General features: G+C 43.5%; 1 long non-coding RNA gene across 1 annotated transcript in view; it reads left to right on the top strand.

The window, feature by feature from the left end:
* The first annotated feature begins 689 nt into the window (after positions 1 to 689).
* The window catches only part of LOC142584095 (uncharacterized), a 45,366-nt gene continuing 19,786 nt past the window's right edge, over positions 690 to 26,269 (top strand). The window contains exons 1-2 of the long non-coding RNA XR_012828695.1: positions 690 to 866; positions 952 to 1,186. This is a non-coding gene — a long non-coding RNA (uncharacterized LOC142584095). The remainder of the gene's footprint in view (positions 867 to 951; positions 1,187 to 26,269) is intronic.

The raw sequence follows: 26,269 nt of genomic DNA, 5'->3' as shown, positions 1-26,269 counted from the left end.
CTCAACATGCAAGTCCCCGCTTTTTTTACCTTGGTTTCAAACAAGGTCTCTCTTTCTCTCTTCAGTGCAGTGGATAAACGAGGGCTCCTTCTATTGACTCAACGTTAGCCCTGCTTCGTAGTGAACAAGTGTCGGAGGTGGCTATAAACTTAATGCATTTTCTAAACGCCCATTGTCCTGCTTTTGTTTTACCATCAAAAGTGCGACGCAACAAGCTGGCTAAAGAAAAGAAAAGACACGTTGTAGAGATTTTCGTTCTGGACCTTTTATCTCGGTTGCCCATTTGTGCAGCTGCACCTTAGGGAGAACTGCACGAGTGTATTTTTAGTTTTTATGTGATGACGGCCGTAAGCGTTTCTTCACCAAAGCAGATGTTAGTACGAGTACGTATAGCGGCGAAATACTGTCCCTTCTAATTTGATAAGTCAGCACGATGCTGATGCTAAATCTAGCGGCGAAATCTAGATGCCTTTGTGTGTAAGCTATGACGTGCCCGTGACGCGGGTGTCGATGAAGAAACGGGTTTCAATGATGCTAGTGTGGGCGCGGAGGTGTCGCAGCTACCATGTGATATTTAAAAGAAGCGATCTGTTACATTCCGGTGAAGTCACTTGCGGGTTAATTGGTGGTAGCAACCTGAAAGAGCCTGCAGTATTTATAGTTCTTAACTCATGATAATTACCTGATAATTACCACTTCTTTTGTTAGGTTTACACAATATATACTTCGGTATTCAACATAACACTTTTTGAACCGTGTTCGTTTTCGTTCGTTCTCTGTTCCGGGTGGCTGATTTTTTTTTCTCGCGTTTCAGATACAGCTACCGAAACATATAAAAATGGTACACGAACCGTCGACGACGACTGGTAATGTAAAGAAAAAAGCTTCATATCATGGAGTTCGGTACCAGTGCATCTTGAGCAGGCAACTAAGTATCTATCTGCTTTGCAGCTGACCGCTTTCGTCGCTAGATTTGCCGCAAGTGAAACAGTGGTGCGACGCCTACAAGATTGCGGAGCTGCATCGCCCTGGTCTCGCATCGCTTATCGGACACCCACGTGGTTCCCTTTCCTGCCACAAGAGCGAACCAGAGCAGCACGGCCGGCTTAGAAAGGGGCGGATCGACGACCAGGCTTCGCCAGCAGTGCACCTTGAGCCCACAGCTAAGTATCTATCTGCTTTGCAGGTGAGGGCTACACCTTTTCAATTTCCTCCAGCTCAAATTTATGCACTGCTGCCGGACTGCACGAAACTAAATCTGAAACATTCTAGAGTCTACAAGCGTGAAATAGTGTCATAGTCGAGAAAGCCTCATGTCAAAAAAAAATGTGGACCAATTGCGTGCTGAAATAATTCATGAACTCAGAGAAATGAAAGAAAGTCTAGAAGATCTAAAAGAACTTAGACAGGAAACTAAGCACTTCGGAACATTGAAAGAAGTAATCCAGGCCGTTGTAACAGAAAACAAGGAACTTAAATCGCAAAACGCAAAGCTGACGTGAAAAATAGAAGAGCGAGAAACGTACCAGCGTTCCAGCAACTAAGAAATGAAGGGTGTTCCTATTGATGCTTAGTCAATAACTATTATTAAGAAGATTGGCGAACTTGTTGCAGAGGAAGTGCAAGATTCTGATATTGATGCATGTCATCAAGTACCGACAGCAAAACATAACGAACAAAACACAAAGGTTCGATTTGTGCGCCGCATTAAAGAACGGCTTTCTTGCTAAATAACGAAAGGAAAAAATTAATACCAGAATGCTTGGTTTTGATGACAATGGTTCTATATTCATTAATGAGCATTTGGCAAGACAAGGTAAGCAGTTACTAAGTGCTGCGAAACAAACGAAGAATGAGGTTAGTTGGAAATATGTATGGATCACTGGAGGGAAAGTAATGGCAAGTCGCAATGAAACGTCTCCCATTCTGCATATTTTCAGCACTGAAGATATCAGCAACATGATAACCTAATATTTTCTTTTATTTAGTGAGACAAACTTTTATTGGGTTTGAGTCCAGGTGTGGCTTCAGTCGATAAATCTTTATATCATGATTACGTTTCATTTGCAAATATATCTGAGGGTTTACAAAAACGTATTTCAATATTTCATTTAAACGTCCGAAGTATAAAAATACGCAAGATAAAATTGAACAATTGCTCCAACATGCGAACACTAGTCCCGATGTTCTTCTTTTTACTGCAACATGGTTAGCTGATAAGGATTAAACCGTACGGCTCGAAAACTACGCGCATCACGCACTAAACCGTACTTGAGGTGGCGGTCTAGAAGCCGATGTACAAAATGATCTAAGCTCGAATAAAATTACAGATTTCTCCCTAATTAATAACAACCTTGAATGCCTCACAATTCTTCTTCAAGCAGGAACGCTTTCAGTAGTCTACAGACCACTTTGTAGCCACAAAAAAGAACTCTTTTTCTTTGTCGATAAGCTGCTAGCTTATCTAGCGGTGCGGGCAAAATGTTCACCATACTAGGTGATTCGAACATAGATATGATGGCTGAAAATACACTAACATGAGAATATAATCAGCCGCTGTACTCTCACGCATGCTCGAATATTGTAACCTTGCCAACACGAGTAACAGCACGCAGCGACACCTTATTATATGTCTGTGTCACTAAGGTGCATGTTTCTCCTGTGACTGCTGGTGTCATGTTCTCTGATATAAGCAATCATCATCCAATCTTTTGTTTTCTGCCTTGTTCCCTCCCAGAAATGCAAGCAGCCTGTATATTCCTACCACCTCATCGATACAACGACGCTAGCCTATTTTCGCTCTCTTATTGGTGAGAAAAACTAGGAATCTGAGCTGACTGAAAGTCACCAAAATAACGGGGGGGGGGTCATACAATTCATTTTTCGATAAGCTAATCGCTTGCTGCGACATAGCCTTCCCACCACATAGTGCTACAATACGACCCAATAAAATTAGAAAGCCATAGATTGATGTGCTTTTTACAAAAATAATAAATAAAAATAACATTTACCATACATCTCTTAAAACACGAGACATGAATCAATTAGCCAAATTCAAGGAGTACCGTAACCAAGTAAATTCAGAATTAGAAAAAGTCATAAGAAATATGGTTATGAGAACGTGTTCTCGCACATTTATACGAATCCAAGAAATGTTTGACGGGAAATTAAGAAGATATCTGGAGGAAGGCTAGCCCTCAAGACCTACGAATAGCTTCGGTTAACGGTACTCTTGCTGGTCAAGAAGTCGTATCTGTCCTAAATGTACGAGTCCGGAATTTTTACTAGCAGTCGTAAAATAGCCAGAGTTTTCCCGGTTCATAAATGTGGTGCTGACCATAGTATAAAAAGCTTCCGACCTAATCAATACTACCGCTTCTTCACAAACTTTTTGAAACTGTTCGAAACGCTCGACTAGAGGGTTTGTTAAGGAAATGTTATATTATTAGTACTGCACAGCATAGATTTCAAAAAAATAAATCATGAGAGGATGCGGCCGAAATATAAAACATCAAATACTGCAAAATATGGTAAACCGTTTATACACAGTTTGCTTATTTCTGGACCTGCGTAAGGCGTTTGACAGTGTAAATCATGTTATACTTCTGTGCAAACTTTATGACTACGGTATACGTGGTACAGCATCATATTTAATGAGAACTTACTTAACAGATCGTTACCAGTTTGTCTCATATAATCAGGCGACTTCCTCCCTTCTCAAAATACAGACTGGCGTGCCACAGGAATTCATACTTGGTCCTGTATTATTTCACCTTTATATTAATGACCTTCCTAACATTTCTTCCTCCCCTAATATCATCATGCACGCAGATGATATTAATATTCTCTTTACAAATTCTTCCCTGCAATGCTTACAAATGCAAATAACTGATTACTTGAACTTATTATCTGAATGGCTGTACATAAACAAACTACAATTAAATGCCAACAAAACCAGTATATAATTTTTAAACCGATAAATAAGTCATTGCCTGCTTACGTAATTGTTCTATTTCATAAATAGAGGCTAGAACAAGTAACAACGCAAATGTTTTTGTGGGTATGGTCTCAAGAGAACTTCTCCTGTGACAATCATGTCAACAAGCTTAGCAATGATCTTAGCAAACTAATAGGCTGTATGTATAGAATTGGTGATCTAAATACCATTATGGCTGAAGAAAGCAATATACTATGCCCTTTTTCACTCGAAGCTAACTTATTTTACTTTGCTTTGGGGAACAACGACAGCGAAAAACTATGAGAAGTTGTTAAGCTTGCAAAATCGAGTTGTCGGAATTTTCGGAAACTACCATGGTAGGCCGCGTGACTTACCCACACACAATCTCTTTCGCAAACATTTACTGATCCCAACAAGTCAAGTTTTTATTATAGATTGCTCTTACATATAAAAAATACAGAGTCCGTGTTGTCCGCATACCCACTTCTCCTCGATACCCCATTACGTAATCAAATCAGAAAAATACAATTTACGCATACTAACTACGGACGTCAGGATATAAACTAAAGGCAAGATGGATGAAGACGCCCTAACAGAAGTGAACGAATTTTTTTTCCAATGTTGGCGACTACGTGTCTCCGAATAGCCAAGGTGATTGTACTAAGGCGCCACTGTTTTCACGTACAAAACTGGCTAATTCAATTATTCTTTCTCCTGTTACTGCACAAGAATTCACAAATTTCATTTCCAAAATTAGAAACAACGTCGCTGCCGGGTTGGATAGCCTGAGCGCTGTCCTTATTAAGCAGTATAGCCTTACGGCTGACATTTATATTTAATGAAATGTTAGAGACTGGTATATTTCCATCTGAGCTTAAACTGGAACGTATAACCCCTGTTCACAAAGGTGGAACCGTCAGTGATATAGCAAACTACCGACCGATATCTGTTCTGCCCATCTTGTCCAACGTTTTTGAGAATGTCATTCATACCCGGCTCAAAAACTTTCTCACTAAATACCGCGTTGTGAACGATTCACAATACAGCTTCCAGAAAGGGAAATCCACCGAAATGGCGTTATTACTAATAAAGAATGAAATTCTTAACAACATTGAAAACAGGCTTTTTACTGTGGGATTGTTCATTTATTTAAGAAAAGCATTTGATTGTGTAAATCATAATATTCTGCTGTCAAAACTGCATGAATACGCTTTACGTGGCATCGCCCATGATCTCATAAAGAATTATCTTTACAATACAAAACAGTGTGTGAAAGTCGGTGGCTTGTCATCTCCGACTACTGTGGTAAAACATGGAGTACCTCAGGGGTCGTTTCTACGGCCCTTATTGTTTATACTTTTCATCAATGACTTATGTGATGTGCCTATTTCTCCCAAACTGGTCATGTATGCTGGTGATACTAATATTTTCTTTTCCGCACCTACTTTAGCCCCCCCGAACACAACGATAAAAAATTACCTAATTATCCTTGAACAGTGCTGAACCTCTGACAGATTAACCTTAAATATTAAAAAAACTAAATATATTGTATTGAAACCTCTCAACAAACAAAGTGACTTCGAACTCACCCTAAACTTTCAAGGAATGGCCCTTAGCGCGTTGCATTTGAAAAATTTTGGGCGGTTTGGTTCGAAGAAAAAATGTCTTGGAACATGCACGTTATTAAGCTCACGATTGAATTAGGCAAAGGAGTTGGTTGCCTCTACAGACTGATGGAATTAATTCCAATTAGACTAAAGAATGCAATAGATTATGCTAATTTTTACTCACGTCTTTCATATTGCACTTTAGTTTGGGTACTACAACCACCACCAACTATAACAAACTGGATCGGCTCCAAAAGAAGATACTAAGAATCTTTGAGAATTTTAATGACACCCGAGCCCTGGTCCCCTATTCATTAAACATAATATGTTTAAAGCGTCTAAGTTACGCGACTATAAACTATCTCTTTATATGTATCAAAATAATCTCCCAAACGATACAGAGCATTTCCCGTATAACTACAGCATACGCAACAGGCTAAGACCAGTGCCGCGTACACGTAAAAATTACGGTAGATATAGGCTGGATTACTGCATATCAACACTATACCGATTCTTAAAAGCACACATTAATTTAGTGCCCCGCTCGACACGTTTAAATCGGAGGTGCGTGACTACCTAATGAAGCCATGAACTTTTTCTCTTTTCTCCTGGCTGCTACATTTCTTGCCGTGTTTATGCATTCTGTGATAACGTCCACCAAGTATGCTGTATCCCTGTCAAGCAAGCTCATTCCTTCTTCATAATGACTGTATATAATTACAATTGTTCGAATTTGTGAAATCCACTGCCTGTTGCTCACTGTAGGGCCCCAGGTCCCGTCAAGCTGCCTGCGGCAGCTTCTTGCCTGGGGGCCCCCAACTAGTGTGTTGGAAATAGAGTGGATTCTGATTCTGCTTCTGAAAAATAAATACCAAAGCTACTAAACATCGTTAAAAAAATGATTTTGATGCACCTTAGTTTAAGCAATGTATAAAAACCTTTCTCATGCATTATACAATTACTTATAGATAAAATGCTATCGCACTAACATTTTACGCACTATTTATGTTTGCTTTGATATGCACTATAATGAGTATGTACAAGCAGCAAACAAAATCAACGCATAAAATGTCTTTTCACATTGTCATTGTATATTGTACAAAGTATCTTGTTTATTTGTATTTGCTACATCGTACTTGCTCGCTCTTGTGTTATTTGCTTTTTTCGCGCATTGCATTATCATGTAAGCCGAATGCGCTTACGAGCAAGAGCCCCTTATGGCCTTTAGCTCCACTTTCCTCTTTCTGTAACAAAGAAAGAAATCAACTCGAAGAAAGGAACGAGAGGCAGCCCTCCACGCAGCTCTGCTGAGAGACCGTTACTTGGTTGGACGAGAACGCGTGTAGTCAGGCCACCACCCACCACGAAAGAAGCAAATAAAGCGCTTTAAATAACAGGCTTCCCACTTGTCCGTTGCGCTGCCATCAAACTGGCTTCTAGGGAAATCAACGTGTTCTTTTCTAAGTGGATCCACTGCTGTGACAGGCCGGTCATCTTGTTATAGTGGCGAAAATTGCGTAATACCAGCGCCACCTAGACTAGGAGAGGGCCCCTGCACTCTACTGTGACGTTGCCACTCGTCCCTGCCGTCTAGTAAACTGTGCTGGGACTGGCTTGCCTACTTGCCGCTCAGCAGAAATTTTCTCTGCATAAATATTTGGAAATCGAGAAATCTGCGGAGCAGAATCATCCTCTCCATATGGCTTTCATAGATTATTAAAAGTCGTTTGCTTCAGTAGAGGTACCAGCAGTCATAGAGGCATTGCGTGGTCAGGGATTACTGGAGGTTTACATGAATATATACGGAAAGACCTACACAGATTCCACAGCCACCTTGATTTCCCTCAAGACAAACAGAAAGTTACCTATCAACAAAGGGGCCAGGCAAGGAGACATCTCTCCTATCTCTCCATTGCTAGAAGTATTCAAGCTATTAGGCTGGGAAGGCTTGGGATTGAATATCAACGGTGAATACCTCAGCAACCTTTTGTTTGCATGAGGCATTTTCGTGTTCAGCAACACTGCGGACAAATTAAAACAAATGACTGAGGACCTTAACCAAGAAAGTGAAGGAGTATGCAGAAGAGAACAACAGTATTCAATATCCTGCCATGGGGACGAGAATTCAAGATCGGAAGTCAGCCCCTAGGGTCTGTAGGGGAATATGTTTATATAGCTCAATTGCTTACATGGGACCCTGATCATGAGCATAAAATTTACAGAGGAATAAAAATGGGTTGCAGTACATACGTCAGGCATTACGAAATTCCTAATGAGAGCGTACCACTGTCGTTGAAAAGAATAGATTACAATCATTGCATTCCACCGGTGCTAACATAGGGTGCAGAAACTTGGAGGTTAACAAAGAAGATCGAGAATAAGTTAAGAACTCCCCACAGAGCGCCGGAGCAAGAAATACCAGGTGTAACGTTAAGAGACAGGAAGAGACCGGTGTGGATCAAAAATGAACTGGGGACAGCCGATGTTCTGGTTGCCATTAGGAGAAAAAAACGAAGCTGGCGGGGCGATGTAATGCTCTTCAGAAGAGTATAGGCTTGGTCTGGTTGGTGATACATAGTTACACTAGAAGCATAGCGCGGGAAGGACGATCGACAAAGACTGGCCAGGGCAAGCGCTTGTCCTGTCTGGTCATTGTCGATCGTCTTTCCCGCGCTATGCTTCTAGCGTAACGATGTAATGCATAGGATAAATAACCGGGGACCTTTATAGTTAGAGGATGTATGTCAAGGGAAGGGAAGCGCAGCCGAGAACGGCACAAAACAATGTGTCATAATAGAATTACGAAATTTGCAGGCGCAAGTTCCAATCAGCTAGCGCATTACAGGGGTAATTGGAGATCGCAAGGAGAGGCCTTTGTCCTGGAGTGGACATAAAAAATAGGCTGATAATGACGAATTAGAAAGCGGGCCTCGTGATGAACAGAAAATACATAATCGCGAGCCTTTTTGAGCTATAAGCAAATGCCTTCGCCTCATGGATTGCGAGATTAATTTGGCTATTGTACCCACCATTGTTGTGTCATACCTTGGGCGTTCCGGGTGAGTTCGTAGGATTAAATCTCAGCCACAGCAGCCGCATTTGAATGCAGGCGAAATGCTTAGACATTCATGCATCGGGTGCATGTGAAAGAATCGCAGGTGGTGAAACTTATTCGGGAGTGCCCCACTACGGCGTGAGTCAATAAGATTGTGGTTTTAGCATGTAACACCCCACAATCTGATTTCACCATTCTGTTGAATATATTGAAGCGTGTTAATAACGCATCCTTCTTTCAGAACCTTCATTTTTATTGCCTACACCAATGCCTACCATGTGATGAGGCCTGTCGCTTCCAAAAGACACGGCGAGTCACCGTCAAACATTAACGCAACCATATAAATTAATAAATTGCAAATGCACCTCAAGGGTGTTTTTGCTTATTTCTTTCCCCTTTTTTTTCTGTCTTGTCTGAGATAATCACAGAATTTTCTTTAAATGCCGTGGCGTTGTGCTTGGTAGTTTTTTCGCCAATAACACTTGATTTATATTTCTCAAAGTCTGGTGTATTAAAGCACAGTCAAACTGAAGCGTTGGCACCACTCTCTGAAATGTAAACGTTACCTGCAGTTCCCTGTGAACAGAGAGGCATCAATATGGTAGCACTGTACATCAGAGCACACAAAAATTTTTATTTGCAGACTGCACACAGGAGCTCAAGTACACATTCATTTATATTATTTATTTACAATACCCCTAGATGCCTTCATGCGAGAGTATTACTAGGGGAGTAGACATAAATTCATGCACGAAGAATTTAGCGCTAGCGCTCTAAATATGCCTAACAAGACATGATTTAGAGCAATGAGCAAAGCGAGAACAATGGAACAGACTTTCTCAAGGTGACATGTACTTTCCTCGTAACAATATAGATAGCTAGGCTTAAGAATTATTCCGGTATTCCCCACTATAGTGTGCCTCAAAATCAGATTGTCGTTTCGGCATGTAAAACCCCACAATTTATTTAATTTTTTATTTCGTACTCCTTTAAGCTATAGCATTCATTATCTCTGCAAAAACTCCTGCTCAAAATATTCTCCATAAAGATTTAATAAAAATACTAGATATAAAGATCTACGTACATTTTAATTAGTGGTGACACGTAATACACATTCATATGATAGTGGAACTAACGAGACAGACAGAATTGTCATACTGTGTGTGAGGGCACGATGACGTGCGTCGAAGAAATGGCTGAGTCTCCCTCGAGGTCCCTGACGTGGACCTCAGCTGACTGCAAGTTGATGGCGACAATGTGCTTCTCGATGTTGTGCTTGTCCACAAACTGCTGAGTCCGCTCTGTCATCTTGTGCAGCCTGTGCTTTGCGAGTCAATTAATTTATTTGATGAGATGGCGGCTGGTGAACGCTGTCCTTTTGGCTTATGTACAGTTCACACAGCAGAGTGGAATCTCGCATATTAATTCTGGAGCACAGCAAGGCAATCCGATGTGTAGTGGTAGTCTTATTAACATCGACAGTCATGTTCGTTTTCGAGCTACTGCAGCTGCAACACAAGCTGCAGCAGTTGCCCAAGATGGCGTGAAAGAGACACACTGAATAGTGGCGCATACCCAGCGTCACGCACCCAGTGACCCAAGCTGGTCGTACGGTTGATTATGAACCCGCTTCCCTCAACATATCAGCCCGATCTTTATGCATTAGACCATGGACCACCCAGTGACAGAAATGGGCGCGAAAATAGAGACAGACATCCTAAAGTGTGAAGTATCCTAAAAATTCTAATAGCATTAAATAATACTAGATGTTTTGAATACTTTGGTTTACTTATTACTTTTCTTGTTTGCGCTGGATAAAACCTCGTTTTTCTGAAGCACGTGGCATCTAAATAGAATAAGACGCTAGTAAGAAGTCAAGTACGATTATTATTCTAGATCTGCAACAGACACTATTGTGATTTATTTGCAGTAGGGCTGTTGTGTCAATGTGCTTAAAAGGCTTAAAACTGCATTGCTAACATTTACTTAGGCATGGAGGTTCACATAGGTTGGAGGTGTGCGCATTCATAAGGTTATCTTGGCACAGCTTACCATGGCCTGCTATGCTGGACGAGGAAAGTTCACAAGGGCCTTGGTTCACCATATGTTCACAAAGATGGAGCTCAGGGATCATTTACTCGTGGCAAATTGTGATATAGAAATAGAAATAGTAAATAGGGACCATTTACTCTTGGTGCAGTGGTGGCGTAGAGGTAGAACACCCGCCTCGCGTGCAAGAGGTCCGTGGTTCGAATCCCGCTGCCGCGCAATTTTCCACCAGATTAAAAAAAATCCGCGTGTTGATAAAATTGCATAAACAGGCCTGGAGTGTTGCCTGATCCCGGTGACCAGAACCGGTAACGCACTCCCTCACCAGAGCTGGATTGGCCACCCTGGTGCAGTACTTGGCCACAACCTCCTATATGAACACAACAATCAAACCCCGGCCCTCAGTCCCCAGCAGCCGCGAAGCAACTGACCACGGCGGAGGTCAGATCTGTGACGCAGCAGAGGGTGCTAAGAATCCCCGGCTCCGGACAGGCCGCCATTGGAATATGAACCTGGCAACGCTTAACGCTAGAACGCTATCTAGTGAGGCGAGTCTAGCAGTGCTATTGGAGGAATTAGAGGGCAGTAAATGGGATATCATCATCATCAGCCTGGTTACGCCCACTGCAGGGCAAAGGTCTCTCCCATACTTCTCCAACAACCCCGGTCATATACTAATTGTCGCCATGCCATGCCTGCAAACTTCTTAATCTCATCCGCCCACCTAACTTTCTGCCGCCCCCTGCTACGCCTCACTTCCCTTGGGATCCAGTCCGTAACCCTTAGTGACCATCGGTTATCTTCCTTCCTCATTACATGTCCGGCCCATACCCATTTCTTTTTCTTGATTTCAACTAAGATGTCGTTTACCCGCGTTTGTTGCCTCACCCAATCTGCTCTTTTCTTATCCCTTAACGTCACACCCATCATTCTTCTTTCCATAGCTCGTTGCGTCGTCCTCAATTTCAGCAGAACCCTTTTCGTAAGCCTCCAGGTTTCTGCCCCGTATGTGAGTACTGGTAACACACAGCTGTTATACACTTTCCTTTTGAGGGATAGTGGCAACCTGCTGTTCATGATTTGAGAATGCCTGCCAAACGCACCCCAGCCCATTTTTATTCTTCTGGTTATTTCAGTCTCATGATCCGGATCCGTGGTCACTACCTGCCCTAAGTAGATGTATTCCCTTACCACTTCCAGTGCTTCGCTACCTATCGTAAACTGCTGTTCTCTTCCCAGACTGTTAAACAATACTTTAGTTTTCTGCAGATTAATTTTTAGACCCACTCTTCTGCTTTGTCTCTCCAGGTCAGTGAGCATGCATTGCAATTGGTCCCCTGAGTTACTAAGCAAGGCAATATCATCAGCGAATCGCAAGTTACTAAGGTATTCTCCATTAACTTTTATCCCCAATTCTTCCCAATCCAGGTCTCTGAATACCTCCTGTAAACACGCTGTGAATAGCATTGGAGATATCGTATCTCCCTGCCTGACGCCTTTCTTTATTCGGATATTGTTGCTTGCTTTATGGAGGACTGCGGTGGCTGTCGAGCCGCTATAGATATATTACAGTATTTTTACATACGGCTCGTCTACACCCTGATTCCGTAATGCCTCTATGACTGCTGAGGTTTCGACAGAATTAAACGCTTTCTCGTAATCAATGAAAGCTATATATAAGGGTTGGTTATATTCCGTACATTTCTCTATCACCTGATTGAAAGTGTGAATATGATCTATTGTTGAGTAGCCTTTACGGAATCCTGCCTGGTCCTTTGCTTGACAGAAGTCTAAGGTGTTCTTTATTCTATTTGCGATTACCTTAGTAAATAGATTGTAGGCAACGTACAGTAAGCTGATCGGTCTATAATTTTTCAAGTCTTTGGCGTACCCTTTCTTATGGATTAGGATTATGTTAGCGTTCTTCCAAGATTCCGTTACGCTCGAGGTCATGAGGCATTGCGTATACAGGGTGGCCAGTTTCTCTAGAACAATCTGCCCACCATCCTTCAAGAAATCTGCTGTTACCTGATCCTCCCCAGCTGCCTTCCCCCTTTGCATAGCTCTCAAGGATTTCTTTACTTCTTCCGGCGTTACCTTTGGGATTTCGAATTCCTCTAGACTACTCTCTCTTCCATTATCATCGTGGGTGCCACTGGTACTGTATAAATCTCTATAGAAATCCTCAGCCACTTGAACTATCTTATCCATATTAGTAATGATATTGCCGGCTTTGTCTCTTAACGCATACATCTGATTCTTGCCAATTCCTAGTTTCTTCTTCACTGTTTTTATGCTTCCAGCGTTCCTGAGAGCATGTTCAATTCTATCCATATTATACTTCCTTATGTCAGCTGTCTTACGCTTCTTGACTGAATTCGAAAGTTCTGCCAGTTCTATTCTAGCTGTAGGGTTAGATGCTTTCATACATTGGCGTTTCTTGATCAGATCTTTCGTCTCCTGCGATAGTTTGCTGGTATCCTGCCTAACGCAGTTACGACCGATTTCTATTGCACACTCTTTAATGATGCCCACAAGACTGTCGTTCATTGCTTCAACACTAAGGTCCTCTTGCTGAGTTAAAGCCGAATACCTGTTCTGTAGCTTGATCTGGAATTCCTCTATTTTCTCTCTTACCGCTAACTCATTAATCGTCTTCTTATGTACCAGTTTCTTCCGTTCCCTCCTCAGGTCTAGGCTAATTCGAGTTCTTACCATCCTGTGGTCACTGCAGCGCACCTTGCCGAGCACGTCCACATCTTGTATGATGCCAGGGTTAGCGCAGAGTATGAAGTCTATTTCATTTCTAGTCTCCCCGTTCGGGCTCCTCCAGGTCCACTTTCGGCTGTCCCGCTTGCGGAAGAAGGTATTCATTATCCGCATATTATTCTGTTCTGCAAACTCTACTAATAATTCTCCTCTGCTATTCCTAGAGCCTATGCCATATTCCCCCACTGACTTGTCTCCAGCCTGCTTCTTGCCTACCCTGGCATTGAAGTCGCCTATCAGTATAGTGTATTTTGTTTTGACTTTACCCATCGCCGATTCCACGTCTTCATAAAAGCTTTCGACTTCCTGGTCATCATGACTGCATGTAGGGGCGTAGACCTGTACAATCTTCATTTTGTACCTCTTATTAAGTTTCACAACAAGACCTGCCACCCTCTCGTTAATGCTATAGAATTCCTGTATGTTACCAGCTATATTCTTATTAATCAGGAATCCGACTCCCAGTTCTCTTCTCTCCGCTAAGCCCCGGTAGCACAGGACGTGCCCGCTTTTTAGCACTGTATAGGCTTCTTTCGGCCTCCTAACTTCACTGAGCCCTATTATATCCCATTTACTGCCCTCTAATTCCTCCAATAGCACTGCTAGACTCGCCTCACTAGAAAACGTTCTAGCGTTAAACGTTGCCAGGTTCATATTCCAATGGCGGCCTGTCCGGAGCCAGTGGTTCTTAGCACCCTCTGCTGCGTCGCAGGTCTGACCGCCGCCATGGTCAGTTACTTCGCAGCTGCTGGGGACTGAGGGCCGGGGTTTGATTGTTGTGTTCATATAGGAGGTAATGGGATATAATAGGGCTCAGTGAAGTTAGGAGGCCAAAAGAAGCATTTACAGAGCTTAAAAGCGGGCACGTCCTGTGCTACCGGGGCTTAGCGGAGAGACGAGAACTAGGAGTCGGATTCCTGATTAATAAGAATATAGCTGGTCACATACAGGAATTCTATAGCATTAACGAGAGGATGGCAGGTCTTGTTGTGAAACTTAATAAGAGGTACAAAATGAAGATTGTACAGGTCTACGCCCCTACATTTAGTCATGATGACCAGAAAGTCGAAAGCTTCTACGAAGACGTGGAACCAGTGGTCGGTAAAGTCAAAACAAAATACACTATACTGATGGGCGACTTCAATGCCAAGGTAGTCAAGAAGCAGGCTGGAGACAAGGCAGTGGGGTAATATGGCATAGGCACTAGGAATAGCAGGGGAGAGTTATTAGTAGAGTTTGCAGAACAGAATAATATGCGGATCATGAATACCTTCTACCGCAAGCGGGATAGGCGAAAGTGGACGTAGAGGAGCTCGAACGGTGAGACTAGAAATGAAATATACTTCATACTCTGCGCTAACCCTGGCATCTTACAAGATGTGGACGTGCTCAGCAAGAGAGAGAGAGAGAGAAAAAGCAAGGATAGTAAAGGCAGGGAGGTAAACCAGAAGAGCATCCGGCTTGCTACCCTACACTGGGGGTAAGGGAAAGGGGAATAGAAAGAGGAAAAGGGTAGAAAGTGAGCACTGAGTGCGTGTGGGCGGGACACTATGCAGAGGGACACTACAAACGGTCTCGTAAGCCGGTGCACTTCAAGTATTGCACTAATGCACGATTCGCTTTTCGTGCCAGTGACGGGTGTGGCCACGGTCCGAGTATCTTTGACTCGTTGAACGATCTTAAGTTCAGTCGGTGTAAAGTTTCCCGCAGAGAGAGGCGTTGTAGATCGTAGGGGGGGCAGGTACACAATAAGTGCTCGATGGTCTCCTTGCACCCACAGGAATCGCACATCGGGCTCTCGGCCATTCCCAAACGATAAGAGTATGAGTTCGTGAACGCTACTCCCAGCCACAAGCGGTACAGCAAGGTTGCTTCACTGCAGGAAAGGCTAGATGGCAGTTGTAGCCGTAGCGTGGGGTCCAGTTTATATAATGGGCAATTGTAGGCACTTGAACTCCACAGATCTTGCGACTTTTTGCGTGCATGTAGGTGAAGTTCCCTGGCAGCGTCCGACCTCGTCAAAGGTATTGAACGCGTCTGGGTATCTTCGTGGGCAGACCGGGTAGCCTTGTCAGCTAGGTTGTTGCCGACGATGCCACAGTGAGCAGGAATTCATTGAAATATGATGGTGTGCCCTCTTTCCAGAGCATGATGGTGTGCTTCCCTGATGTCAGATGTCATCTGCTCGTAAGTTCTGTGACGTAATGCAGACTTGATGCAGTGAAGGGCTGCCTTGGAGTCACAAAATACGACCCCTTTCTCTGTTGGCTCTTCGCTGACGTACATCATAGCGGCATGGAGAGCAGCAAGTTGTGCCGATGTAGATGTAGTCGTATGCGACAATTTGAACTTAACTGTAACATTCTTGGCTGGAACGACGAATGCGGCAGTTGAGCTGGTACGGGAGGTCGAACCATCGGTATATATATGTATGTGGTCCTGATACGTCTGGTGCTGTAATAGGAGCGTAAGTTGCTTCAGAGCCAGCGATGGATGATCGGACTTTTTTGTAATTCCAGGAATAGCAAAATTCCCTTGAGGCTGTCGTAGGCACCACAGGGGAGATGAAGGCTTCGTTACCGGTGTAAAACATGACGGTATGCACTCTTTATGAGCGTTAATCACTCTTGAAAATGTCGCTTGAGGTCTCTCGGCTGGTAGGGAGGCCGAATGATGGTCGGGGATCCTTTACAGATGGCGAATCTGCGCTCGGAGAGAGTCGACACCTACGTGTGTCTGGATCATATGGTCCCCAGCGATGGCAGTTGTTGCTGCTGTTGACGTGCACTGAGGCAGCCCTAAACACGTGCGTAGGGCTTGACCTTAGATGCTCTCCAAAGCGCAAACGTTCGTCTTGCATGCATTTGACAACACTGGTAGACTGTAAAGTAGGAGTCCGAGAAACAGTACCCTGTAGAGCTGCATCATAGAACGGACTGGTGTACCCCAGTTTTTCCCGCAAAGAAATTTAAAGAGCTGAGCAACGGCAACTAATTTCTTCTTTAGATAGACGCAGTGGGGGCTCCACGAGAGGTTGCGGTCAATGATTACACCCACAAAGCGATGTGTCTTAGCATAGGATACAGCTTGACCATTGATTGAAACAGGATACGATGTCATTTGTTTGCGCGTAAAGCCAACCAATGCGCACTTTTCAGTAGACACGCTGAGGCCTTGTTCTTGGAGATAAGACGCCTTCATGGTTGCCGCCCGCTGAAGCCTGGCGCGTACCTGAGGGCGAGTCACCGCAGAAGCCCAGATGCAAATATCGTCGGCGTATATTGAGACTTGAACTGACTCGGTAGGTACTCCGCTAGTCCTACCAAGACGAGGTTGAACAGAATGGGGCTCAACACCCCACCCTGCGGCACACCACTGCAGGTGTAATGTTCCGAAGTTGGGCCGTCTTCAGTCTGTAAGAAAAAACACCTCTCAGTCAAATAGTCCCGAATCCATTGATACATCCGGCCACCAACTCCAACAGCCTCAAGTGAGTTCAGTATGGCCTCATGGGCGACGTTGTCGTATGCTCCTTTTATATCTAGGAAAAGTGCCACTGATAGGCGCTTGAGGCTTTTTTGATTTTGGACCCAGGTTACGATGTCAATGACGTTGTCAATGGACGAGCGACCTCGACGAAAGCCTGTCATGGCGTCCGGATAGATGTTGAATCGCTCTAGGTACCATTCCAAGCGAGCAAGAATCATTATTTCCATCACTTTACCGACGCAGTTCAAAAGCGCAATCGGACGATATGCTGAGAGCTCAAGCGGAGACATTCCAGGTTTCAGAATGGGAATCAAGCGGCTTGTTTTCCATTGTCTAGGAATGGCGCCGTTCTGCCAAGACTCATTGTAGTAGCTGAGCAGCTCATCACGTGCGTCATGTCCAAGGTGGCATATGGCAGCATACCTGATGCCATCAGGTCCTGGTGACGAAGAACGCCTGCAGGTCGCCAACGCAGCATCGAGCTCTTCGAGTGAATAGAGCCCGTTCATTTCTGGTACACGTGCCTCAGGGATGTTATGCAATGCTGCGTCAGTAATGATGGCCAGGGACCCAGCAACCCGTGCACAGAACTCTTCAGCCACTTGAAGTTCCGAGCGGAGTTGGTAGAGGGCCAGAGCAGCAAAGGGCTTCCTTTGATGCGGAGATGAGCGAAGGCCCCTAACCGTTCGCCATATGTGCGAGAGCGATTTTCGGGGATCAAGCGACTGACAGAAAGGTTTCCATCGCTTGTCTCACAATTTATCCATAAGACGCTGGCCTTTCTTCTGTATGCGTCGTGAAGCGCTCAGATCCCAGACGCACTTCGTACGCCGATACCTCCTCTCCGCCTGTCGGCGTGCCGCACGCGGCCTCTCCAGTTCCATATCCAAGTCTGTTCGCCTTGCTGACCTTGTGAGCGAGCAGATGGATGTTTTCAATGCCTCTGCGATTGCATCTTCGATAGTGTGTGGAAGGCCTTCCCGACATGCGTCATCCATATCCTTCTGAAACTTTGTCCAATCAACTGTACGCAAGACAGTAGAGGAACGTTGCTCAACTCCTCTAATCTTTATGAATGGTGGAATATGGTCGCTTCCATGCGTTTTAATGTCCGTAAACCAGTGGATGCTCGGGACAAAGCGCCGTGACACCAAAGTTAAGTTCAAGCAGCTGCTATAGGGCGTGCCTCGCAAAAACGTAGGGCTGCTGTTATTCACACAGCAGAAATCATCGTCGGCAGCAAAGGAGGCGAGACTCCTGCCTTTGGAATCAATTTTAGTGCTTCCCCATAGCTGGTGATGCGCGTTGAAGTCACCTGTGATAACCCGGGGGCCATTGTTCATCAGTAATATTTTCTTGAGTCGTTCGCCGTCAAAATGACCCGCTGGGGATATGTAGGCTCCAATTAGTGTAAATGACACATCCTTCTTTTACATATTCAGGCAGACATATTGGTTGTCGTCATGAAGCTCTACCGCATTAGCGACATATGTAAAGTCCGTGCGGATGTAGATGATTACTTTCGTGCTCGCACCGCATGTGGACGAGACGAAAGATTCATAACCGGACAGTCTGAGTGGGGTTGGTGTATTTGGCTCGCAAATGACCAGTATGGGAAAGCGATTTGTAAAAATGAATTGGCGAAAGTCTGCTATACGGGTCCTTAGACCCCTAGCATTCCACTGAAAGATCGACGCACTTTTAACTTCAGTGCGGAAGGGGACTATTGGTCGAGCCATGATGCTTAAACGATGCTAGCAAGCACTGGATTTAGTGCATCCAGTATTTGCAGAGCCCTTCGAGCTGCTGGGGTTTGCAGCTTGTTCAGTATGATGGGCATTGTATTAATTAGCGAGTGCAGCATATCAGCCACCTGCCTTTCTTGGTCGCATAAATCACTGACAGTATACGTCGGGGGTTGTCCAGCGAAATTTTGCTGTGATTCTGTCGGTGGATGCTGTCGTTTCGGTAGAGCCGGCCAAGATTCTGCAGATGTGGTCTTCTCAGTGGCCTTGTTCTTCGAGTTCCTTTCCACAAAGTCTGGCCTGGGTGGCAGAGGAGCAGGTGGTGTTGTAGGAAGTGGCATGCGCGTCGCAGAGACAACACCCTTCCTTGAGGAGCGCCGGCGACGAGAACGTCGCTCCCTGATTTTATCGGCGGCTTCGCAATGAGATGAATGATCTCTCGCCATCCCTTTCAAGATAGCTATCTCCTTCTTAATATGCGGGCATTTCTTCGATGAAGCTTCGTGTGACCCTCCGCAGTTTGAACACTTCAGTACAGTCGCGCCACATTTATCTGCAGCATGTCGCTCTGCGCAACGGGGGCATGCTGCCTGATTTTCACAGAGGCTGCTCACGTGCCCCACTTTCATGCATTTGCGGCACTGAAGAGGTTTCGCAATGAAAGGCCGCACTGCATGTCTGAAGTGTCCCACCTTAACATGCGAGGGTACATATTTACCCTTGAATGCAATCTTCACGCAGCGTGAACTGCCTAGCCGCTTAACATCAACAATGACCTCATCATTGGCTGGCTTCATAAGAATCGGCAAGTCGTTATTAAGGATGACGACGTCTACGTCGTAGATAACGCCTGCGACTACGTCAGGTCCCAGAGGGATGTAAGAGCGCACCTGAATGCCATCGATGTCCGTCACGCTGCGTAGAGTGGTCAGAGCAGGTACATGCCGCACATCAACCGCCAGTAGATTTTTTCGCGTGTTGACTCGAATGTCTGATACTTAATTTGGCACCAAGACTTCCAGTGACATCGAAACAGATTGCCTGTTGAGTATCTTCATGTTTACGGTGGGAAGCAGGGGCACAAATATGATGGTATTGGCGTCCGGCCGCTGCGTGTGTCTTACTGTTTGCGTGCTTCACGATGAGTGGTGTTTCTTCTCTTCGCTCTGCGGCTCTGCACCAGCTGGAAGTCGTCATCGGAAGTGTCCTCACTGCTGAGAGAGTAGACATGGATATCCTCACTGTCGCTGTTGCTCTGCTGACTGATCCGCTTCCTGGAGCCGGCCGCCGCTGACGCCGCCGTCGCCGGCAGACGTGCGGGGTCGTCCACTTCCATCACAATCGAGCAGGGAGCGAGGACCAGCGGATGAACTTAGATTTTCAAAGAAATAAACTGGAGTTAGAAATAACAGCGCTTTATCAAAAGACACTTCATCGTCGTGCGCTGCAGTGACCATAGGATGGTAAGAACTCGAATTAGCCTAGACCTGAGGAGGGAACGGAAGAAACTGGTACGTAAGAAGCCGATCAATGAGTTAGCGCTAAGAGGGAAAATAGAGGAATTCCAGATCAAGCTACAGAACAGGTATTCGGCTTTAACTCAGCAAGAGGACCTTAGTGTTGAAGCAATGAACGACAGTCTTGTGGGCATCATTAAAGAGTGTGCAATAGAAATCGGTCGTAACTCCGTTAGACAGGATACCAGTAAGCTATCGCAGCAGACGAAAGATCTGATGAAGAAACGCCAATGTATAAAAGCCTCTAACACTACAGCTAGAATAGAACTGGCAGAACTTTCGAAGTTAATCAACAAGCGTAAGACATAAGGAAGTATAATATGGATGGAATTGAACATGCTCTCAGGAACGGAGGAAGCCTAAAAGCAGTGAAGAAGAAACTAGGAATTGGCAAGAATCAGATGAATGCGTTAAGAGAAAAAGCTGGCAATATCATTACTAGTATGGATGAGATAGTTCAAGTGGCTGAGGAGTTCTATAGAGATTTATACAGTACCAGTGGCACCCACGATGATAATGGAAGAGAGAGTAGTCTAGAGGAATTCGAAATCCCAAATGTAACGCCGGAAGAAGTAAAGAAAGCCTTGAGAGCTATGCAAAGGCGGAAGGCAGCTGGGGAGGATCAGGTAACAGCAGATTTCTTGAAGGATGGTGGGCAGATTGTTCTAGAGAAACTGGCCACCCTGTATACGCAATGCCTCATGACTTCGAGCGTACCGAAATCTTGGAAAAACGCTAACATAATCCTAATCCATAAGAAAGGGGACGCCAAGGACTTGAAAAATTATAGACCGATCAGCTTACTGTCCGTTGCCTACAAAGTATTTACTCAGGTAATTGCAAATAGAATCAAGAACACCTTAGACTTCCGTCAACCAAAGGACCAGCCAGGATTCCGTAAAGGCTACTCAACATCAGACTATATTCACACTATCAATCAGGTGATAGAAAAATGTGCGGAATATAACCAACCTTTATATGTAGCTTTCATTGATTACGAGAAAGCGTTTGATTCAGTCGAAACTTCAGCAGTCATGGAGGCATTGCGGAATCAGGGTGTAGACGAGCCGTATGTAAAAATACTGGAAGATATCTATAGCGGCTCCACAGCCACCGTAGTCCTCCATAAAGAAAGCAAAAAAAATCCCAATAAAGAAAGGCGTCAGGCAGGGAGATACGATCTCTCCAATGCTATTCACAGCGTGTTTACAGGAGGTATTCAGAGACCTGGATTGGGAAGAATTGGGCATAAGAGTTAATGGAGAATACCTTAGTAACTTGCGATTCGCTGATGATATTGCCTTGCTTAGTAACTCAGGGGACCAATTGCAATGCATGCTCACTGACCTGGAGAGGTAAAGCCGAAGGGTGGGTCTAAAAATTAAGTGCCTAAGTGCCTAATGCCTCCCCGCTCGAGTGTTTCTGAAATTTAAAAGCTGGCTTCATTGCCAGAAGTTTTTCGCGGCTCAACCAGACAAGATGACGTGCAGTTGCACAATAGTGGTGCTACTTGGCTGTCTTTTCAACGAATAGTCTGAAGCAGGCTCCAAATCTGGTGCACCGAGGACATGTTTAAGTAGCCTCAATGTGTTATTATAATACAGGAATTGTGGTGAAGCTATGCTCAAGTTTAAAGAAGAATAGAGCCGCGACTTCAGACGGGGACGTGACGAAGGAGTGGACAGGACGAGCGGTAACTAGCCACTGAGGTTCCGTCACGTTCCGTCTGAAGTCGCGGTTCTTTTCCTCTTTATACATGTCGTACCAGCTGGGCCAAAGTCCCCCCCCCCCCCTCCGCTGTGCTCGAGTGCAGTTGCTGCTCAACTCCAGAAACCAGCACTTGCATTACATTTCGGCAATCAAAACGGCTCTCCACGTTCTGTAATGTAAAACCGTGGTTTCACCAATTTTAACAGACCACATTGAATTAAACTTGCTCCTGTCTTGAAGGAGGTCCTAGTGATCCATGCCAAACCACAGCCTTTCAGCAGAGGCGACATGACCTGTGTGGTATTTTTCTTTAGTTGTGAAAGAAAATGAAAGAAACAATCCGGACAGAGTGCCCCGCATCATTGTTAACAATACTATGTTTAGCGAAACTTTATTCATTTTAAGCACCTAACCTATTTATTGGCATGCACTTTATCACTTTGTATTCTCAGACACGACAAAAAAACGTTTATGTGAGTTTTCTCTATATGCTTGAATAAATTGAGCAGCACTGAAAAGACCCTTGGTGACTACTGTCTAGAACTTCTTACACATCATAGCACATGTCCACAGCTCCCATTCTGAAATTGTTAGAAATGTCTCCTGTTAACTTACTTGCCTGTTTACTGGATTTTTATAAACCATTGCTATGTAGCCTATCGGCTTAGATTTATTGAAAAGAATAATGGGCTTTCTACGTGTTCTTGTTTAACCCGTTGAGGATCCCATTTTTCGGTGAAATATGTGTCCCCAATTCAGGGGTTATATATATATTTTAGGGGTGTGCAAATACTCGAAACTTTCGGATAATGAATAGTGTCCTACTCGATTCTATCTTCGTCTCGAATAGTAACTGTTCGTAAATGTGAATTTTTTGAAATTCGTTTGGAATATGTCAAAACACCAATGAAACATAAAACTTGAGCAAAATTAGGGTAAATTTTCGTGTCCAAGGACATAGCATAGACATAAAACGTGAGAACTTGTGTAGTAGAGCAGGCGACTTCACTTAAGTAGCTGTACTTTAGAGGCTGTACAGCAATCATTCACGCTTACCGAAGAGTCATGTGCATGTGAGGAAACTAGTTGTTTCCTGCTCTATGTGTGCTTTTAATAAACAGCTCTTCATAACATAATATGCATGAAAGAAACTTGCTAAATTTGATGATACTAAGCTGTGAACATCATTTTACATTAATTGTGATATCAGCTTTTTATTATTCGAAAGCTACCGAATATTCAATTCCCTTCTGGCATTATTCGATTTCTATTAGGTGCGGTCTCAAAAATAACTCTTCGGACATCCCTAATATTCTTATTCAAGATTTAAGTTCGGAGTGACTTTTTGACAATAAAATGCGTAAATAAGTTTTAAAGTGAAAATAAAGCGACATAACCTTTTAGTATTTGCAGTTTTTCACACATGGTTTATTCTTCTATGCAAGATAAAGTAGGAAAGTTGGTGAATGTAATGAATCTTACAAAACTTCTTTTATATTAAACTAGGTTAAATGGCAACTTCCAAACGACTGCAATGGAAGCCACCAAACATCTCATAGAAAAATCAGCGTTGGAGAAACCCAAGGGGCGACAGCACAATAAAATATTCCTTTAGAAGTTCCAGAAGATTGCAGCACCTCCAATATGACGCTAGGCAACGCCTTCTTCTGAAGAGGTGAATTCTTTCAAAAATTCCGTCGCCGCCACAGAAGCACCGCAGTGAACTTCAAAGGGTTAAAATGTCAGTCCACTCGCGTATTGCTCTTAGAAGACAGCATTTCTTCGTACCAGTCACATTCTGCATTTTCCAGGCCAACCAGCTTGGTGCACAACTTCAGAGAATTCTGATTATAACAGTCACTGAGGCAGAAAACACTTCGCTACGTATCTACGCTACGTACAGTATGTATTTCCTTTACAGTAGAGAGTCTTTAGAAAGCCATTGCAAGGCGCCAAGTGCACTGCAGTTGCATGTGAACTCGTAAAACATAACTTCAGTTGAATTCGCAGTCAATTCTAGGGACATAACACTATTGCATTCGCAGCGTGAGAAGCACAACGAAGTGCTGCACATTTCAATTACGAAAGTTACAAGAAATAATTTTAGTTGACCGTAGTACCCTCTAAGGCTTCTTATGAACGACATGAAGTATTTTTCCCCATTTTGTCTCTAAGCAAGCAAAGTTCACATCTTTCACATCAAGGATATTCCTAAAGTTATTTTGCTACAGTGTGTTGATCCTCTTTGCCCTTTTCTTCATTTTACACTTAGTGGAGTCCTGTGCCATATTGAATAAATGGAAGAGGTTGTACCTAAGTTGTACCCACGAAAAGTCGGAATAAAGCATAACGAATGCCTAATTCAACTTTATTATAACGAGTGCATACTATACGCCACACTCTTGCATGTGGAACTTGGTTTTTAATACTTCTGGCCTTTTGCTGTTTTTACAGGCTTCACGTATCGCAAATTTCCTGGTACCAAACTGTCTTATGTAGAGAACACTGGCCTAGCTTCTCGCATGGAATCTAAAGCCTCCGAAGAGCCCAAGTTGCACATCTCATAGCAAAACACAAGTGTTCTGCTCTTGTGGCCCTCGACATACTTATGTTCATTCATGTTTGTTACATTAGTCTGCTGAAGAGCCCAATTCGGATTTCTCAAACGAACATACAAATGTGTTTGTAGGCCTGGACATCTTTATTTCAATTTTATTTGTGTTGATCATGTTGGTCGTCTGAAAACGGCTGGCTCAAACCAACATAAAGTGTGGCACTTTGCGGTTCTTCACTACGTGTTATGGTAATTATTAATATAATTTCTTTACTATTTCATTTTTAAGTAAATTCAGTTTTATACTAAGCGACCCAGTTTTGTCAAGAACTGTTCCATTATGGCACATCATTTCAAGTATGCTTAATATGCAAAAGTAGGTACAATGAAATTTTTTTACATTTGCTTTCTTACATACAGCTCGGTCATTCTACATCAAATCAACCATCGTTTTTTTTTTGACATCATAGATATGGTTGACAAAATTTGCCTATGTTTGTTGAACTTCCGAACTATTTCTCCCCATTTAGTTTTACTCATAATAATTTTCCACTATTTGGGCAAGATTTAATTGTTTTTGCCCAGCTAAGCTAGAAGCACTGATCAGCGTTTTTTTTCGAAGAGAAATTTTGCGATCCAGATATTCAGATGGTGTTCGTGTCAAGCAAGTGAAGTTGTGTAACTGCCAAAACTGCAAAGTTCGAATTATTTTCTCAGAGCGCAGGGAAATCCACAAGGCACAAGATAAATATAAAATTTGCAGCCTGGTTGACATAGTATAACTACAGAATATTTGAAGCCTTGGTGGTTCAGTCGATCGTCTAAAAAGCTGTAAAGTTCACGTTTTTCGCAAAAGGCTTCATGTTCAAGGTTTCCTTTGGTTTTCACCGTAAAAGTATGTGATACGTCATTACATAATCTTACGTGTCTTCAATGCATATGACAAGTTAAAAACAAGTATTATTCTTTAAATGAAAAAAAATATTTTTAAATAGTTCTATTGCGGATCTCGCATATAGCATAAATATATGAAGCCTTGTCGTCTAGCAAGGAGAGACTGTTAATAAATTAGCCACAAAGACTAGTCAACAAACTGTGACTGCCTTTTTTATCAGTACGAAGGCAAGCGACGTCAAGCGCTGCAGTCTTAACTCGTATTGCTTTTTTTTTAACATGAACGGCCAAAAGTGGTCTCCAACCACATCAGACAACGTCAGACTCAACACGGCACATATTACTTCTATAGCCGAGCATGTTCAAGCTGTCCAACAGCGGTAACACGCAACACCACAAGAATTTGTTCATGCTTGTGTAGGCTTTCACTTGTAATCATGAAGGTGTCTTCTGCTTGCATCGGCACATGACAGTCTTTTAGTTCCAGGGAGTAAGGCACAAAGTGTCCTGCTCCCTGTATATCGCAATGCATGTTGATATGTGGCATTGCGTTGCAGTGTAACATTTCTTTTAAAATGCTTTGCGTGAACGATATCAGCCCTCTTTCTGGATTTACTGGCTAGGTAAGAGCAAATATTTTTGCAAATTGCATGAAACGTATATTATACCCCACTGCAGGACTCCCTCACAAATTTAACACATAGTGATATTTTGACGTAGTAGTTCTGCAGAAACCCGCAAGGTGGAGAGAAGTAATTGATAAAAGGAAAATCAGACATCCACCCGTTCGTAGCAATTGCTACAAAAGAGCAAGGAGCAAGAAGCCTTTGTAGCAATTGCTACGAACGGGTGGATGTCTGATTTTCCCTTTATAATTACTTCTCTCCACCTTGCGGGTTTCCGCAGAACTACTATGTCAAAC

Source organism: Dermacentor variabilis, chromosome 6 (assembly GCF_050947875.1).
Source record: "Dermacentor variabilis isolate Ectoservices chromosome 6, ASM5094787v1, whole genome shotgun sequence".
Classification (NCBI taxonomy): domain Eukaryota; kingdom Metazoa; phylum Arthropoda; class Arachnida; order Ixodida; family Ixodidae; genus Dermacentor; species Dermacentor variabilis.
The sequence above is the reverse complement of the archived record's forward strand: the minus strand, read 5'-3'. Positions and strand labels throughout refer to the sequence as shown.